Here is a 19,355-nt window from a genome sequence, read left to right as displayed (position 1 = left end):
TGTCTTACACTAGCCTAACCAACCAAACTGCCAGCTGTCCAGACAAATGAGTGAAACTGGCTTAGATCAGTAAATCCACCCAGCTGACCTATGGATTTGTGAACAATAACAAATGCTTATTGCTTTAAGTCACTGAGTTTTGGGGCAGTTTGTTATACAGCAATAGCTAACTCATATACCATTGTGGTTTTAGGACCTAGCACGAATGCCTGGCTATCACAGTATAAACACATACTACATATTTTTTTGGGTAAAGGCCGTAAATTGCTAACTGAAAATCAGAGCTCTCGAAGGATGGATGAACCTCTTTAGGAGACAGTGTGTTTCCAACATGCTCTATGTCCTGGCTTCTCAGGATCTTTTTTGGATCATAATTCTATCATGCATCCTTCAGTGATTGTGTCCTTGCCTCACGTCAAGTGTGGCTTCAGTGTGCAAGGGCCTATCCATATTTAGAAATACCATTTAACACTACTTAGGCTCATCTCAGATTTTCTCAGGGCCCTGTGATGGCGGTGAGCATGAGAGGTAAAAGCAGCTGAACTGGACTGGTGGAAAGATCAGCAAATGAGAATCAGGAGACCAGGAATCCTGTCCCAGCTCTTATAATAACCGTCCATGTAATATTGTGCAGGTATTTTTATTTTAACACTATTACGCATTTTAAATTTTTCTTCTAGTCTCTTATAACTCTTATTTGTAAATTGAAAAAGGTAACATTTACCTAACATATAACATGAGAATTTTATAAAAATATAAAGAAAAAGCAGATGAGATATATTTTTATCAAAGGCAGTGTGCATCCATAACATTTATTTTAATTTAAATACCAGCTATTATTAGCTTGAGACCAGTGTCGTCATGTTGTCAAGCATATTGTCAATTTTAATTATAATTCCTCCTTGTGTGGAGTACGTTCCCTCAGGACCTTGTATAACATTTTGGGGAGGGAGTGTGTGTGTGTCATAAGCTCTTATTAAAACCATTTTATATCTTTATATAAATTTCTCTTGCTTTCTTAACATCAACGAAGTATTACTTACAAGAGTAAAATCTGTTCTAGAGTTAACAAAAATATTTCTTTAAGAAAATATATAGAGTAGGATATAAAGTGCTTTTTAATGTCATTAGCCCTAGCTGCTTTGTTTATTTATTTTATTTTAAACTATTTTATTTTATTTTATTTTATTTTATTTATTTTATTGTTTATTTTATTTATTTATATTAAACACATATATGTATATTTTAAAAAGATTTATTTATTTATTCACGAGACAGAGAGAGAGAGGCAGAGACACAGGCAGAGAGAGAAGCAGGCTCCATGCAGGGAGCCCCATGTGGGACTCGACCCCGGGACTCCAGGATCACGCCCTGAGCCAAGGGAGACGCTCAACTGCTGAGCCACCCAGGCATCCCTAACTGCTTTAATAAAGAGTTTTATTTTGATAAGAGGTATTGATTAGAGAATTGATTAGCTGAATCTTAGGCTTTTTCATCAAACCACAACTTCTTAACAAAGGTACCACCCCTCGTAGGAAGGGCAGTATTTGGGGGCTGTCAATGTGACCTCCCCCAAAATAACTTCTTGAGTGTCAGACTCAAGAACCTTGATCTATAAAGTGGAAATTGTGCATCTCCTAGAACCTATGATTATGAATACTTCTGATATAACAGTTTCCCTGACTGAATAGTTTAGGTTGTGCAAATTGCCACATAGATTCATTTTACCATGATATATGGAGACGCTCAGAAGAATGGGAAGTTTCTTTATCATGTTTGTGAGTTAATTATTATTATTTTTTTACTGCTATTCTTGGAACTGAGTTTTAGATTGGGGGGTGGGAGTAGGGAGGGCTGGCTTCAGGGCGTCTGATTTTTGGTTAAGTAAGCTAACCATGTGCAAAAATAAACCTGGCTCACACACTGCTTTTCTAAATAATTCTTTGCCAGCACCAGGCCTCAAATTAACACCTCTCTCCATATCTTGCATTTCGTTCATGTGCATCCTGAGTTTTCAGTGATAGTGAACCACCTTGGTCTTCAGTGTGATTCTAACAAACACATCTTGGGAGGATTTTTACAGAAGTTTAGACCCTAGTCCTAGAGGGAAAGAGGTGATGTAAGGTTTCTTTGGATGCTCCATGATAATCCTTGCGTGGCAACCGACTGCCATGGATAAGAGATCTGGAAGCAGCTCTTTTCTTACATAACATCATTCTTCCAGAGGCTCCCAAGGTACCAAGATCCCCTTCCCTTCCAGAAGGATCATGCTTTTATTTCTTCCCAGTTCTGGAGTCAGGGAGGAGAGAAATGGAAGGCAAAGGACAGAGCCCACATTTCCTCTTCTGAGTTCCTAAGAAAGCCATCATTTCAGTGATATTATAAGAAAGGATTAAAACATAGATCAGTCATTTTTTGCTAAGCGGGCCAAAAAAGTGTATATAGGATTATTTATTCATGGGTACAAAGAAGTCATCTAAATATTTTAAGCACAAATTAAAATTTTAAAAATGCATGAAAAGAGATTACAGTGTTTAAACTAACCTTAACTCATATGTAGTCACAGGTATAAACCTGCTTTTGAGGATAAATGGTGCCATTATCTTTCTATAAGTTTGCCCTTCCTGATGAAATTATAAATACAAAGGCAATTTTGTGGATATATGAGGTGTCCTATTTTACCTTACTATGAATTTCCATATAATTTTGCTTTGGATTGTACATGCTGAACAATTCTAAGAAACTCAGCACAGTGATCATTAGGGTCAATGGTGCCCGCCTGATGTAACTGAAGGGGGTGCTGCAAGAGACTTGGGTTCCAAATTCTCTCATCTGCCAACCCTACTATGGTAACTGGCATGGCTTTGCGGGGTGCTTTTTTGGGGAGCAAGGAACCAAAGGTCCCAGAGTAAATTTTGCCAGGGGAAAGAGAAGCATGAAGGCTGCCTTAGCATGAAGTAGTTTATTATAATACAAGGAGTTTGGTCAGTGGAATCAAGCAGAGTTCAAGTCCTGGCTTTACGATTGCTCCCTATGTGATGAAGAACCGGTTATTCATCTTTCAGAGCCCAAGATTCCTCATCATAAAGTGGCCATATTCTTCTGTACCAGAAGGTGTTTGGAGAGTAAAACAAATGTATGTGGTGCATAGAAAATGCTCAGCAAATGTTCTCTTTCCCTTCTGAGAACAGGGTCCACGGAAAGGAGCTGGACATGTCAATTGTTTTAGGGGAAGGGTCAGGAAATCAGGAGGGTCAGGAAATCAGGAGGCTCAGAGAAGGCTTTGAAGACCTTGTCAGTGAAACACCATGTGGGGCAGCTCTGACTATGGGATGACCCTCTGTCCACCGCCCTGCCCCCCCCCCAACTCACTGGGTATGGGGAATGAATGCAGCCAGAGGGTGTGGGTGGCTCTGACCTCCGACTTGGCTTATCTCCCAGTGGCTCCGGTGATGGCCTGTATTTCCTATAGCTCCTCATTCCCCACAACAAGGGAATAATGCCAACGGGTGTATCACTGGATATCTTCTAAAAGTCCAGTAACAAAATAATAATGCAATTTGCATATTGTTACTTTGTACTTCTTCATCCCTGAGATTCTCCAAGGTTTATCTTTTTTTTTTTTTTTTTTTTTTTAAATGTCCGACTTTCCCTTTCTTAGCCTGCAAGATCTTTGAGTGCCAGAGTATTCTATTCCTTTGGCTTCTTTCCAGTCTTTGGAGCAAGAACTCCGTCAACATTGGCAATTTCCTGCATGCCTCCGAGCTACCTCTGGGAGGCAAAGATTCCAGAGCCAGGTGCTTTTCCCTTTTACATTTCTTTTCTATTATCTTCCTCTACATACGTGTGTGTGTGTGTGTGTGTGTGTGTGTGTGTGTGTGTGGAGACCTACCCCCAATGTGTTCCAGTCACTAAAATGACATGAAAAATCCAGTGAAGAAGACGACCCCGTTGAGGCCCTTCAGCAGCGAGTGTATTTGGGGAGATAGTTTCTAAAGTGCTGACGATCTCAGAGCACCGTGTGCACAGGAAGCTGTGGGAGCCTGTGAAGAGGCGTTCAAGTCAGTCTGGGTTTTTCTAGAAAAGCTTCCTGAATGGGATGATGCTTAAGTTGAATCCTCAAGGACCAGTGGGTTTTACCCAGGAGAGAAAGGAAACAGGCAGTGTAAAGACACAGAGAGAAGCGAGAACACTAATTTTTCCTCTCAGAACTATTAATTGTTGGGAAGTGTTGGCTGGATCATGAGGGAGGCAGGAAATGACATGTAAGGGGCATTTAGCAGCTCCCTCCCACAGACCCTCCCACCCCCAGCCTTGCTGAGCCTTGTTGAGGGCTCTACCCTGACTGATACGGAGTTGGTGGGGATGATGTGGGACACAGGACAAAGTAATGGTGATGTTGAACAGGAAATGACACAATCAGGTGTGGATCGTAGTACAGATCAGGGTCTCAACAGATTGAAGCAGGAAAACCCATTACTGGGCTTTGACCTGGTGTTTCCCTGACAGAGAAGAAGACCTGCGAACATAAGATGTATCTAGAAACCCCTCCGTGTGAGTCACATTAGGCCTCCTAGGGTAAGCAACATCGTCGCTGTTCTTACCAGTTAGGTGGGAGGATCATTAGGAGGCTGATGAGAGTTATGCCTCCACAGTTATGGTTCACTTATTCATTTATTCAATGAAAAAATATTCATTGGGGAGCTAAAGTGTTTAGGTTCTACGTTAGGTCCTTCAGAGTTTTTAAAAAATGTTGCTTACCTATGGTGTTCTTCTTCAGCTAAATTCTTTAAGCTCTAGGTTCATTTGTCCATGCCCTTATTTGCCTGCAATATTCATTCTTCTATCCAGCACCTAGGTACGGTCCGGCACAAAGTATCTTCGTACCTAATGTTTGCTGAATGAATTAGCTATTAAACATAACCCTGCTCTGCAGTGGGAAAAGCAAAGGAGCAGTGGTGACTGAGGTAGTGTGGAAGCAGGGAGCGCCCATGCACCGTTTCCCCTCTCAGGAGCATGCAGTGGCCTCCTCCGCCCTCCCTCTAGGAACCCCTGAGGAAAGGAATAGCAGGTGGAAATCAGCAGAGCCTCCAGAGCACCCTTGACTAGAGATGTGTCTAGTTGAGTAAACCTAAAGGAAGGAATCAGTAAAAAATAATAACCAAGAAGTGGTTTGGGAACGTGGCAGTGAGCTACACCTGTGTCTGGAGAACTGCCTTTTTAATTATTTATTTATTTTTTATTTTATTTTATTTTATTTTATTTTATTTTATTTTATTTTATATTTTATATTTTATTTATTTTATTTTATTTATTTTTGAGAACTGCCTTTGTTGAGTGGAGAACTAAGTTGAGACATTTCTCTTGTAGAGGTAGAAGAAGTATGATTTTTAACTCTTGAATGTTTCCTTCCCACCCTCCCTCCCTCCCTCTTCTCTTTCTTTCCTTCCTTCCTTCTTGCTACATCTTAACATCTATATAGCTTATCCCAGGGGGTCAATGGGAAAAGTGATATTCTGGGGCATGAGAAATTGTGTTGGCTCTACATCTCTGTGGGTTCAGGGTCTGGACGTTCTTGTGCTATTGAGGCATGTCCATCCCCTGCTCGAATGTAAGATCAAACACCAGGAAGAGAGCTGCTCTGAAACCTGGCTGCGTGGAAGCGACCTTTCTGGACAGGCAGGAAGTTTTAGCCAGGCAGGACACCAGAAAGAAAAAAAACCATTGAAGGACGTAGGAGGGATGAAAAGTATTCAATATTTTGGTGATTAGAAGAACACAACATGGAGAAGAAGGATGAATGATATTCAACTCTGTATCCCGGGGGTTCTGAGAATCAGCTTGGCTTATCCCTCTCAGGGGGTGAACCTGGATTCCTCTGTGAGAACTCGCCCTCGCTGCGTACGGAGCAACGGAGAGGACTAACAGCAGGTAGGTTTTAGGACTCCCGTTACTGGTCTAACAGGATGGGAGATGGTGCATGCAGGGCCTGCAATGGTTAAACAGAAAACTGCACTGTCTCCCATGATTTGCACTAAACACGTTAATGAATGAAAGTATTTAAAGCTGTGTTTGGCTTGTGGTGGGTCTTTAGTAAGTGTGGATTCTTTTCGTTATCACTTTTCCTTCGCAGGCTCTGGGATGTGAGGTAGAGCCCTAGAGACTCCACGGCCCCATCTTCTCTCTGCTGGTGGGCTCCACCAGCACGGCCTGCCTTGTACTTCTCCTTCCCCAAATCTCTCCCTTTTCTGCAAAAATCAGGATCAGAAATCTCCAGAACCCCTGAACATAGATGCCATTTTCACTTGTCCTTCTATGGTAGTGACCCTTGTCTTGAAAGAGAAGAGAAAACCTGGAAAGGCGTCAGCTAGGCCCCCGAGACACTGTCAACGGCTGAGCTTTCTCGACTGCAGCTCACAAGAGCAGAATGACAACAGGCTGGGCACGCACCAGAACACCAAGAAGAGGGAAGAGTAAAGTAAAAAGGCAGCAAGGTACCGGTCTGATGAAGAAGGACCTGCCAGTGAAATTTGAGCAGGAGGAGGAGAAAGTCCTGTTAGCTAGACATTAGGAAGCCCGTCAGGATGGCACAGGATGCACGGTGGGGAGGGAGGTGTTCAGGAATTTACTGAAGAAAACAACAGGGAGATGTCCGAGAACTATATTTACGAGCTCAGATTCTATACAGATTATGAAGGAATAAGTCCAGTCAACCTGGAGTTTTTAACACTGGAACCAAATCCAATGTCACAGAAAACACTGGGACGTTACGGGCTAGAATCAAGAACGACATGCAAAGGTTTGTCTTGTTCAAAGGAAATCAGTGAAATAGAAATGATGGACATGCCCCAGAGCCTCGGTTATTTCTGGACACGTACACAACTGAAGCGTAAATGCTCGGTGCAGAACAAACCCGAACATAACAGAGTAAATAGGAGTGATTTGGGGGGAGGGGGAGGGCACGTTGTAAGTCCCCAGGCCAGGTGCTAGGAGGCTGATGCTAACGTGCAGAGCCGGCACGGGGTCCACGCATGGCAAGGCCATGGGCACATTCCGCTGTCCAGGTGTCTGTTGACCTTTCCTTCTGCTAAAAGCTGAGAAGTGGATAACCCGCTCTGGGGACGATGCCATTTATTGGAAGTCATGAACTGTAAGACTGTGAATCTGGTGCTGACCCTCTGGGAAAAAAATTGAGAAACTTTGGTTCAATTAAAAAAAAAAAAGTACCTAATAAAATGAGCCAGGCGTTAGATGGGACTAGGAAGATGGGCAAAACAGACACGAAGCTGGCCTTCTAGTGGAGGATCCGGATGCATGACTGGTTCCATGTCTGGTTCTTTCCATTGCAGTCATGATGGAAAGAGATAGGGGGGCGATGGGGTACAGTGGTGTAGAGTAGGAGAACCCTCTGAGGCTGAGGGGCAGGGGGGCCTAGGGAAGACCTCCTGGGGAAAGAGCATCTATGGTGCTATTGGAAGCACCCACTTGGCAAGAAGGCCCTGAGCTGGGCCCTGGCGGGACCCTGGGGTGGGGCTGTGTGACAGTAGGGACTGAGGAGGAGACCGGGAGACAAGGCCCCTCACAGGTTTCTAGACCTATGTCCTTGCCGTCCATCTCTTTAAAGGAGTGAGGCCCTGTGGTCACGGGAGCTCCAGAAGATAACTCAGGGGCATCCCAGGGGCCTCTGGCCTGATGGTGGGCCTCCACCTGGAAGAACAAATAGGGTGAGCGGGGATTCGAGTGGCTGCCAGGAGCAGAGCTAGGACTAGGTGTGCACGTCCTGGGGACAGGGGCCGGAGGGGAGGTCCTGGCATCAGTTCCCCCATTGCCCGGGGAAGGGGCAGACAGCGGCTCTCCTAATCCCTGCGACAGGGCCCAGGGCAGAGCAGTGAGCACCCTTTGGGACTACGCTGTCAGAGGGGAGCTCTGACACTTGGGGCGCTGGCCAGTGTGGGGGGCGGTGCGTAGGGAAGGCCTCCCAGGGGAAATCCTGTCGGTGCTAGTTCATGTCAGACTTTGTGGGTTGGGCCCCCGACACAGAGCTGAGAAGGCCCACCCCGTCATGTCAAGAGGTGGAGAAAAATAGGGTGCTGTGGGAAAAAGTTCTTGCACCTGCTGTGCTTTCAATCTTCACCTCTTGGCCAACACCCCCCAGCTCCCCCAAGTCCCTGTCCAACCCTCCCAAGAGTATCTTACTCTGGTGCACCGGGACTGGGCTGCTCCTGCACCGCCTGCTTACAGGATCTCCTAGACCCTCAGCTTTGCTTCCCCAGAAGATGCTCTTTTCTGCCTTTTAGGGTTCTCCAGTGACCTGGCCCTCAACCTCTCATTGCAACTCTGTTCTTAATCCTGTGTCAGCCCCTCGCACCGAGGTTGCTCTGCTTTCTCACTCTAGACCCCCCTCTGCACAGTGCATGTTGCTTCCTTTACTCCCCCTCGCTGCCCTTTACCCACTCAGCCCCCCGCTTCCTAACAGGCTCCCCACCTCACTCACTGGGAAGAGATGACCCACAAGTGCTGGAAGAGTCATTTGCAAGCCGTGGGAGCATTTGGGGGGCCTCGGGAGACCAAGCATCAGGGGCGAGCAGGTGTTCTTCAGGAGGAGAAGGACTGGGAGGGACTTTCCATCAGGAGAGCGACCCAAAGCTACTCTCCTACATCCTGTCCACCCCGGAGTAGATTGCTCACTCTTCAGGTGGCAGAGGAGGAGCATTACCAGGCTGAGTGTCGGATCAAGACCTGTGAGACCCCAGTTGCTTGATCCTCCTCATATCTCCTATCCCAGTTTAATACTGAGCATAAATATATCCGCCATCCTGACCCCTACAAGGACAGAATTCTGAATATGAGGTACGACGGGACTGGGATTTTGCTTCTCCAAAGAGAACCATAGAGATAGACGTTTTTATCTAAATTAATCCATCAAGTGACCATTAACTAGGGTCACGTGGTGTTGCACACTAGGGCTTTGCATTATTGATTTCTTTAAACAAGCCCTTGGTGGAAAGGCCACTTGGGAAAGAGAATTATTCATAAAACTGGACAATGAAATTGCTCCAGGCCACACCCTGCTTTTTCTGGAGAGTCTTGGAGAGAACATGCTTCTCCTCCCTGCTGCCCTGGCCCGGGAAATCTCAGTGTGATGGTCAGCGAGGGTCTCCACCCCTCAGCCTCCTGATCAGACACTGCCAACTGGGCCTAACTGGAGAGAATCCTAGTCTCCAAGGTGAGCCTGTGTAATTTTTCTCGTTGGAGTCTTTTACTTTACACTTTGGCAAATGTTTTCATATCTGAATTGTCAAACTGAAAGGAATGAAGAAAGGAAGTGCTGTTGAGGTGTCATTTATCGAGGAGGCTTCTAGAGTGAAAGTGGGCTCCTGGGACTGACATCGAAACACTGGCGCTTGGAATATTCGAGCTACCCAGACTGATGTGGCTCAGCTTCACCAGTCAAAGGAGAGATTTCAGAAAGCACGAGGCCTAGGAGCCTGCTTATCCCGGGACGTGAACGTGCCCCTGGGTGCATATACCCACCTCTTTGGAGTTCCGAAACAGTGCAAGGTACCAGGAGCATCTCTGGGCACATCTGGAACAGACAGGTGACCAGCAGCCCTAGGAGTTCCGAAAAGAGATTCGGGCTGCAGGCCAGTCAACCTGCTACCGTAATGAGCCACATGACTTCGGACAGGGCTTAGGCTCTATGCCTCGTATTAATCACCTATAAAGTGTTGTGAGTGGACCCACCAGAATCTTTTCTTGTGGGCTACTCTAGAATTCTCTATATGATTTGCTTCTAGATATCCTATAGTAGCTTTGCACTAAATCTGCTTTAGAAAGTTAACTAGGTGCAAAAGGAAGCTCAGGACTATATAGATAATTTAAAATAAATAATTACTATTAGATTCAGAGGTCTGGATCCTACTGTCCTGGGTCAGAGAGGAGATTGTGTATATATATATATATATATATATATATATATATATATATATATATTATATAATACATATAATATAAATTGTTTAGTTGCTGATGTAAATGATGGGATGGGATCTCATGTTTGTTAAATAAAAAAGAATATGCAAGGAGTACAAAAATATCTCCTTGAAAGGGTTTGATGGGAGATATTTTCCAAAATTTGGATTATGGGAAGCACATGGTGTAGTGGTGGTTGAGGGCTGAGTTGTGTCCCACTAAAAAAAGATGTGTTGAAGTTCTAACCTTCAGTATTGACAAATGGGATCTTTTTTGGAAATAGGGTCTTTGCAGATTTAATCAGCGTAAGATGAAATCATTAGGCTGGGCCTACTCCAATATGACTCGTGTCCTTAGCCAAGAGAGAAAATTTGAACACAGATGCACTGAGAGAAAACTATGTGAAGACAGAGCCAGAGGTTGGAGTAATCTAGCTATAAGCCAAGAAAGACCAAAGGTTGTCTGCTGTCACCAGAAGCTACAAGAGAGGCAGAGAACAGATTCTTCCTCACAGCCCTTGGAAGGGCCGCCACCAGGGTTTTGCACTAGAAGTTAGAACTTGAAAGAATACATTTCTATAGTTTAAGCCACCTAGTTTGTGGTACTTGTCATGGCAGCTCTAGGAAGCTAATCCAGGTGAGAAGTGTATAGGCTCCAAGGTCAGAGATTTTAAGTTAAAAAACGGTCACTTGACTAACTCGTTATGTGGCAGCAAGCGCCTTCATCTCTCGGAGACTCCGTGTTCTCCTCTGCTGGGAATGCTCTGAAGATGAAGTGAGGTAACCCTTGAAAAGAGGCCATAAGTAGATTGTGATCAACGCGAAACGTGATCGTCTCCGTGTGTTTGCCTCCGAACCAGAGACCGTTTCTTAAGGCCCTTGAAGACGGGGACCGGACTGCCTAGCATCTCACCTAGCACTGAGTGTTGCGTGTGGTGGCTGCTCGATAAATATTGGCTCCCACTGGTAACACAGGTACAAATTAATCTTGTCAAAGCCCAGCTGAGTATAAGTGACCCTGGAAGTGTCCTCCTCTTAGCTCTCCTCTCAGCTCCTCCTGGTTTCTTCCGGGTAATAATACTCCGACATGGAGCTGAGGAAAGTAAGAGGGGGCACAGGTCGGGGTGAGATCTGCATGCCGTCATGGTTGCATGCCGTCAGCTGTCCTTGGAGAAGAGATCTCCCCTACCCCCCTATGGTGTTTTAGTCTCCTCTGTAAAATGGAGAAGGGGATGGATTTGCCTCCCTTGGTGCGCTCCCTGGGGGGGCAGAGCTGACCACGCCTGGTTCTCCCCTCTCAAGGTCTGCTCCCCACCCTCTCAAGCCCCACTTCTAAGGAGCCCCACTGTTTCCAACACTGGCTGCCTGAAGAATACACCTTAAGGAGAGTTATAGCTAACAGTCTCAACAATTTACACTCAGGCACCATGTGCACAAAATAATCAGGTCAATAAAAGCAACATCAAGGGCCTGGCTTAACCTTGATAATTTCAACTAATGTGGAAACTGTGGCCTTGGCAGCCCAAGACTTTATTGATGTGGGAATCACTGGATTTGGGGGGCACATCTTATAAAATACATGCTTTGGCTGGGGCCACCCCTTGGCAGTAGATGTCATGGGGGGAGGCCAATTTCAAAGTCCAGGCTTCACTGTCAGTTGGCAAACATTTAAAGCGTGTTGAGAACTGTAGAGGGCGAGCCTCGCTGAGAGCCCTGGGGAGAGTGGGGCTGGGAAGAGTGATAGATGAGGTGTGTTTAGTGAGGATCGTACAAATTGTTTCCTTTTAACAAGACATAAACCTTACTGAAAACATCATCTGTTTTTGGCTTGCTAATTACACTCTTGCCTTTCCTCACTTAGCTGAAGCTTTGACGGCCCTAGATTTCCTAAAGGCCTTGTTAGGAAAAATAAGATTAGGGTTTAATGAAAGGAAAATACGACATATTACCTTTTAGGATCTCTAGGGGGTGCCCCATATTTATGTGCATTCATTCGTTCATTCACTTGCTCGCTTTTGTTGGGCCCCTACTCCGTCCAGGCGCGCTGCTAGGCCCCATGCGTTAGTTACATGGTGGCTACAACTAATTAAGATTTCCCATAGTCATTTTCGAACGTCCTTGTGCCTCCATCCTAGCCCTAGAGCTAGCATAGAGCCTGGAATGAGACCAGTCCTGCCCCTCATGGGCTCGCCATCTAGGTGGAGGAAGAAGATAGACTGCTTCACTGCCTTCCCAGGGGCTATATTAGTAACAGCATGACCAGAACAATAAAAGTCCTAGAAATAACACGAGGGATAATAGGTCACACTGATTGTTTACTACGTGCAGTCTCATAAGTGATTTAAGTAGATCATGTCTTTTAATCCTCACTTAGACATCAGGAAAAAGTTGCTGATACTCTATAGATGAATAGTTGAGTCCCTTCTACAGATGGGAAGGCAAGGAAGTTAAATAGCTTACTGGGGCACATATACGGAGGAGGTGACAAGCCTGGGATTCCCACCCAGGTGGTCTGACTCCAGAACCTGCCCTCATAATCGATTCTCTACGCTGCACACGTCGACTCCATTTTAACAGTGGCACCAACTGCAGCTTTATGTACAGAAAGGTAGATTATTCACTTTTATAGGAGGATTTCATGAAATGTTTCTGTAAATAGCAAATGCTCTCGGCACATTGAAAATAAGGTTCAGTTGGCAAAAGGTTGATTTATGCATTTATCTTCGGGAACATATCTATTCTGTAATAGGAAGTTCAACTGATGTAAAATTATAATCAGCTTACATGCATAGCAGAGGGAGGTACGGGTGAGACAGTGGACGGCCCTGTTCCTCTACTGTACCCATGAAAACATTTTTATTGATAGTTTGGTCGTACAGAAAAAATATAATGAAGAAAACCGAAATGTAAATTATCTGCAAATGTGCAGGCAACCCCTACTGATTTTGAAATGTACTCTTATAGGTCTATTACTTTTATTTTAAAAACAATACAAAAAAAGTATACGAAGAAAAAGAAAAGATCTCGTTTCTATCTTAAGCCCCCACCATGGAGAATTGATTCTTGCTTATCCTTGAGGAAACTGTGTGGAGTTGAATGTCTCTTGAGGAAGCTAGGAGGAGCAATGGGTCACTTTCTGTTGTGTGCTGAGTCCCCTGCGGGGGGGGGGGGGGGGTATGAAGTCACAGAAAAAAATATCACTTTGGGGCATTAAGTGTAGGCGGAAGTGGAAAGATTGTCAAGATCCAACCGTTGGGGCTCCTGTTCTTTCCCAGGTGTCTCTTCCTGAATCTCACGGTGATTTGAACCCTCTGGACCCTTCCTTGCCTTCCATGTTCCAGGCATTCTCGCTCACCACCATCCGGTGGAAACAGGATTCACATGCCTCTACTAGTTCCCTTACCCTATTTCCTCATTTTTATCCTTACAACTCTGAGGGGAAGATTTACACTAAAATCCAAGGCATGTTCTCCTCCTACACATACTCCTTCCTGTTTTCTCTACTTTCCCCCCCTCTCCCTGTGCTTCGTTTTCACTCTCCTCCTCTCCCCCTCGCTCACCTTTAAACATCTCTGTGCATTTCCACTAAATGTTAGGCCCTTGCCATTTTGTGTGCACGCGAACGGGTGTACTTGACAGTATGTAATGATGGAGTCTGCGTGCATGTGTCTTCCTGACAGTAGTCTCTTGCTCGCGTGATTCTGTTTAAGTCCTTAGCAGCATGTACAAATCCTCTGTGGGAGCTATCTAGAGTCCAGAAGAGTCCTCCCTCTCATCCTACAGGCCATCACTGAGTGCTTCTTTCATCAATACACCATTGCTAGGCGTGAAATGGGCTATTTAGGATTTTAAGAGCCAAATGTAAATGTGCTTAATGAGCCTCGGGGGAGCTGTGGCATGGCCAGGGAAAAAAGGCTTTTAGCAGCAGATGCAGACAAAAGTATTGGATTTCATTCTCTGGGTCTCCTGAAAAGTCAAAGACAAAGAAAATGGAGATCTTGGCCCCCGATGGGGTAGGAGTCCGTCAAAATCTAAAACCCAAGCAACTGGAGTCTCTTGACATTTTTTTTCTCTTTGGTAAAGAATTCAACAAATGGTGGGGGGCAGATGGAGTATAAGGATTGGTTCTAGTAGTATCAAGCCCCGTCAGGGACCTAACGGAGCTCAGGGATGGAGGAGAAATCTTTGCAGTAGTTTTAAGATTCTGAGCAGTGATTTTAAAAATTTTTAGATTTTTAGATGAGTTTAGAAAAACTCATCTGAGTGAGTATTCCAAATCTGCCTGAAATCTCTTTTTGGCTCTGTCAAAACAACATTCTTTGTCTCTTTACTAGTAAATATGAAGGCTAGTTCAGGCATCTCAGTGCATTAGAAATCTGTTGAATGTCTCAAATTTACTCTGCTGTAGCTCGGGGCTGGAGTCTGGGAGACTTCCTGCCTCTGACAACTGTTTTATGCCTACCCGGGGTTGGGCCAGCTCTTCTTCAGTGTGTTAAAAGTGGTGTGTTTCTGAATATAACAATGCTGATACTTGATCCTGGCAGAAAAAGAAGTGAAAAATAACTCATAAAAATTTTTTTTTTTTTATGGCTTTAGGCAAGTCAGTAACTCTGGGCAATCGTATGGTTTACATTCTGCAACAGCTGAGCTTCCAGCATTCTCATCCTCTGGGAGGAGGAGAAAGGCGGGGTCACCCACACTGTTTGCCTTGATACCCACGCTCCTACACTCTGGTTTGGAAACTTGAAGCTGGCTGTGTCCACGCTCAGCCTACACTGTGCCACTCTCAGCATTCCTCCTGCCTGGCTTCATTCACTTCCCCGATCTATTTGTATACCTGGGGGTCTTCCATTGCTGATAGGCTCTGGGAAGACAGGGGTGCCGTCTCCTTATCTCTCGAGCACCGAACACAGAATTTTGCCCATGGAAACTACTAGGAAGACATCTGCTAAATAGTAATAAATTTTTTTTTTTAAGTCGTGCATTTTGGTCCTTTTGATAAGTCCGTCTTCTCTTGACAAGTCTGGCTGCATTAAAATTCTTACCACTACTATGGTGATGTCTCACTTAAATTTTATGTGCTTATGAGCTTAAATCCTATGATTTTTTAAAAATGTTTAACTAGAGGAACATGGGATTGCGTGCCCCAAAATAAACCACCTAAACTCTTAGTGTCTCAATTTTTCTGTCTTTTTAAACGAATGAGAAGAGTTATTAGAAGATACAGAAATGTAAGATTGAGAGCATCGCGGCGCTGGCTCACCGGCTGTGTGATCTCTGACAACTTACCTGAACTTGCTGAGCTTCAGTTTCCTTACCTGTAGGTTTGGGATAAGGCCTAAGTTACAGGGTTGTGGTGAAGAATGAGTGAAATTCAAGGAGATGACACACAGATAGCTTTGAAATCGCACTTGTACTTGCTAATGAACCCCACTGAGGAGGACTGACTGCTTTCAGGGAAACCTGCAGAGATCTGAGACTCCAAAGGGATACCCTTTGGGGTTATAGAGGGAGAGCGGATCTCTGGGGCCTGGCACAAAGGGCCAGATAGCTTACTGCCAGTCTGTACCTTGAGGTGAAACAGTCTCAGAGGCTGCCGGAGGGACAGGTGGTGTGGGCCTGGAGCGATGATGGCCTTGCTCAGTCCCAAGTGCCCTCAGAAGCAGGGAGCAATGGACCTAGAGAGACTGTGTAGGCTGAGACAGAGGGTGTCTCAGCACCAACAACTCTGCCCAGGTGGCCGGTGATCCCCAAGGGACTCATGATGCCTTGGAACTCTGAAAGACCCTGCGACTTGGCCCAATACTGGGGAGCCCTTAGAATGGCTCAAGTTGTATTTCCCACCATGCAGGCAGGAGGGGGATGTGGAGTTAAATTGTTTTATGGAAAATAAAAGAGTTGTGCTATTTCTTATATATGACCTATGTCATTAAAAATATTAAATCTGCCACAGATTTTCACTTAGATGTTGGCTCTGTTTCACACTATTAGCTTTGAGGAGAGATGAATTTTAAAAATAATATAACATTAGGTCCATTTAGATTACACATTTGGCAACTTTATAAAGTAGTCTCTTTGATTTTTAAATAATTTTAATAGCCTGATTCTCTGTAAATTATGACTTTTACCCTCTGCCATGACATGGCCACCTCAAATCGTGTGTAACGTCAGACAGATTAAAATACATAATGATATGAATAAATAGTGGATCATTGACATAAAAGCACCTAATATAGCGCCCTACATAATTATAGATCTTCAATAAATATTTGGGAAATGAATGAATTAATGGGTAGATTTTGATAAATCCTTAGAATTACTGACAAAAATGTAAATTTTATTCATCTTAGCTTTATTGCTAATAAACTTTATTTACTAGCAGCAGTAGTAAATTAGTCATTGGTGACAAAACTCTATTAACCAGAATATATTATTAATCAAGATAGATATACCATTTCCTGGCTATGCTGAATAATAGAGAATTTATAGAATTAGGTGACACTGTTGGTGGGTATCTGATACCTCACAAGCTGAGGGCAATATTGCCCTTAAATAAAATTGAGAAGTGAGCAGAGTTTGTTCATCTTACTCCTATTTCTTCTCTCCCATGTAGCTCTCTGCCTCTTGGTGAGGGCTTCACCTTTCATCCTGGGTGTCACCTTGGGTGATAAGGACCCTTTGCTATAGCAGCCCATATCTTGCTTTTTCTCTGTTCCACTCTGTAGTTGTCTTTTTTTAAAAAAGTATTATTTTTAGAGAGTCTAGAGAATGTGTGGGTGAGGAGTGGCAGAGGGAGAGAAAGAATCTCAAGCAGACTCCATGCGCAATCTGGAGCTGGGTGTGGGGCTCCATCTCATGACCCTGAGATGGTGACTTAAGTGGAAATCAAGAGTCAGATGCTTAACTGACTGTGCCACCCAAGTGCTCCTCTAACTGCCTTGACAAAAGATTTATGTACAAAGATGCTCTTGGCTGTTTTCACTATAATGATGGAAAACTGAAACTAAGCTGGATATCCAGATAAGTTATGAGATATTTGCAAATGGTTAACATGCTACTGTTACAGATGATGTTTTAAAAAATCATTTAATAACCCGAGAAAATGTCAATGTCACCAAGCCAAATGAGAAAATAGGATATAGTTTAGACATGTGGTTCTGTGGGCCCATTAGAGTAGATTTTGGGCAATACAGGGGAATTACTGGATTACAGGTGCCTCCGAACACCCTTGGCCAAGAATTTTTCTCTTAGAGTGAATCAAAAGAATATCTATGGGTGGGGCAAAGAATTTTTTTGGAAAATAGCTTTGGATTTCTTTTAACCCAGAGGTAAATGATTGATCAAGAAAATAGATTATAAACTTCTGCGGCAGTAACTATGGTTATCTCTGGTTATCTCTTGGTAGAGATTGTGGGTTATTTTAATTTTCTTTTTGGAAACTTTATTTTCTAATTTCTCAGCAATGAGCATGCATACGTTTTAGAATCAGAAAAAAATAACAGAAATTCTCTAATTTTGTTCGTATGCCTAGCCCTCATTGGCCTGTGTGTCTAGAATTAGACTACGTTTTATTCATATGCAAATTATAATGACTTTGCCCCACCAATGTAGGAACGTAGGCTCCTCTAATTGCTCCCCAGATATTTAGAAGAAGTCTTCTAGTACTTTCTTCCTTTCTGACTTCTCTGTCAATCCATAGTATAGAGGCAGGTGCTCTTACGGTGCAGGGTAACTGGTCTTTCCAGGTGACATTGCTGACCTCCACCATGGCCTCAGTCAGGGGAGAGGAGTGCTGGTCCTTCCTTTACCCCTTTCCTCAGTGTGTTCTAGGATCATTCTTCAAATTCCCCATGAAACATAGCTGAAAACAAGTTGGAAATTTTCATAAGGCTTTACTAAAGCCAGGGAGCAATGAGAAGGAAATACATTCTAGATACTAGCATGTAGCTGTGACTACATGGGATTGCCCTCAGAGTCCACAGACCAGGACCAGGACCACCCTCAAAATCCCCTCCCGACTGCATTACTGCCCACCCTCCCAGCCTCTCCTCTCTCATACCTCCTGGAATGCTCTGAGTTCTCTAGGGCATTCAGTTCCCATCTGCAGGTATCCCAAAATGACCAAAGAGCTTCTCTTTCTTCAGACTAAGTAAGGTTCATTTCCTCAGGCCTTATTTCTGGTCTCAGATAGTATCTTCCATCTTCCTGACAAAGATGATTCCCAAGTGCTCTCTTGGGAAGAAACTCAAGCCCCACCCCTCAGGTGAGTGTGACCAGGTCCTCAAATTCCAACAGAAAAACAACTATAAACTAAATCTAAAATCTACATGTTACATTAGTTCTTTCTGCTGGTTTCAGTCAAACAATTCTACACAAAGGGCCTCAAAAATCCAGTCTACGTTTCCCTGAGATTTCCCAGTCCAGTTTTTTTTTTTTTTTTTTTTTTTTCACGGTGTCTCATCCATCATGAGATCAAGACCGGGCTGGTGTGACCTTTCTCTCACTTTGTCCAACTTGTCTCCTTTGAGTAGTCAAGAAAACACACCCATACATGTGCATGGTCACATCTTCACGTGAACAGCGACAGGTTGTCTGCATCAAACAGTACAGTAAGAGAAACATTCCCTGAAAGGAACAAACCTGGCTATAAAGCTGTACACCATGGTTTATATTACTAAACAGAACACTTATTTTCTCAGTTGAAAACACCTGCACTCAGTTTACTTCACAGTTTTCCCCAGGGACAATGATGGGTGGGGACTTCCTTTATATTCATGTCACTTGAAGGGGCCACTTGAAGCAATTATCCCAAATCAAAGGAACAGTCTATCCTAAAGGTGAATTCAGTCCTTTTACTTTGAAAGAAAATTGCCTTGTTTTGAAATGGCAGTTTTCCAGCCAAGTTTTTTTTTTTTTTTTTTTTTTTTTAAAGAGAGCAAATTGCATCTGGACACTCTTTTGCACAGTGTGATAATTATTTATGCCTTAAAGTTGACTCTTCATGTGCCATGTTTCTACAGGGCTTGCTTTCGGCTGCATCTAGCCCCAAAAATGAATGATCAGGAATGCAGGAATAATTGATAATGGCTATTCTCTTTCTCTTGTCTGGTGTCATTAGCAATTTGCAAGCTGCCTTTGGAGCTTTAATTTAGTAGAGTGAATGCTGTGATTTCTAAGACCAAGATAGCTTTTTAGGCACTGAGACGGAAGTGGGGTTTTGTGGGAGCTCTGCTCACAGCATTAGTCTTCGCCACCAGGACAGTCAACTGAGTGGCTGGAAATGCAGCGTCTGAGTCAGCATTCCTCAGCTCTGCTCAAATCTCCATAGGGTTTCCATGTTTTAGGAGCAGGAACAAAAAGCAGAAAGAATGGAGGACAGAAGGC

The 19,355-nt window shown here is 44.0% G+C and overlaps 1 long non-coding RNA gene across 1 annotated transcript in view; it reads left to right on the top strand.

Annotated features, from left to right (window-relative positions):
• Positions 1 to 15,112, top strand: part of LOC144291993 (uncharacterized) — a 40,687-nt gene extending 25,575 nt beyond the window's left edge. Inside the window, exons 2-3 of the long non-coding RNA XR_013359539.1 lie at positions 3,662 to 3,797; positions 14,568 to 15,112. This is a non-coding gene — a long non-coding RNA (uncharacterized LOC144291993). The remainder of the gene's footprint in view (positions 1 to 3,661; positions 3,798 to 14,567) is intronic.
• The last annotated feature ends 4,243 nt before the right edge of the window (positions 15,113 to 19,355 follow it).

This window comes from Canis aureus, chromosome 20 (genome assembly GCF_053574225.1).
Source record: "Canis aureus isolate CA01 chromosome 20, VMU_Caureus_v.1.0, whole genome shotgun sequence".
In the NCBI taxonomy this organism is placed as follows: domain Eukaryota; kingdom Metazoa; phylum Chordata; class Mammalia; order Carnivora; family Canidae; genus Canis; species Canis aureus.
Note: the sequence above shows the minus strand (reverse complement) of the source record. Positions and strands in the feature narration are given on the sequence as shown.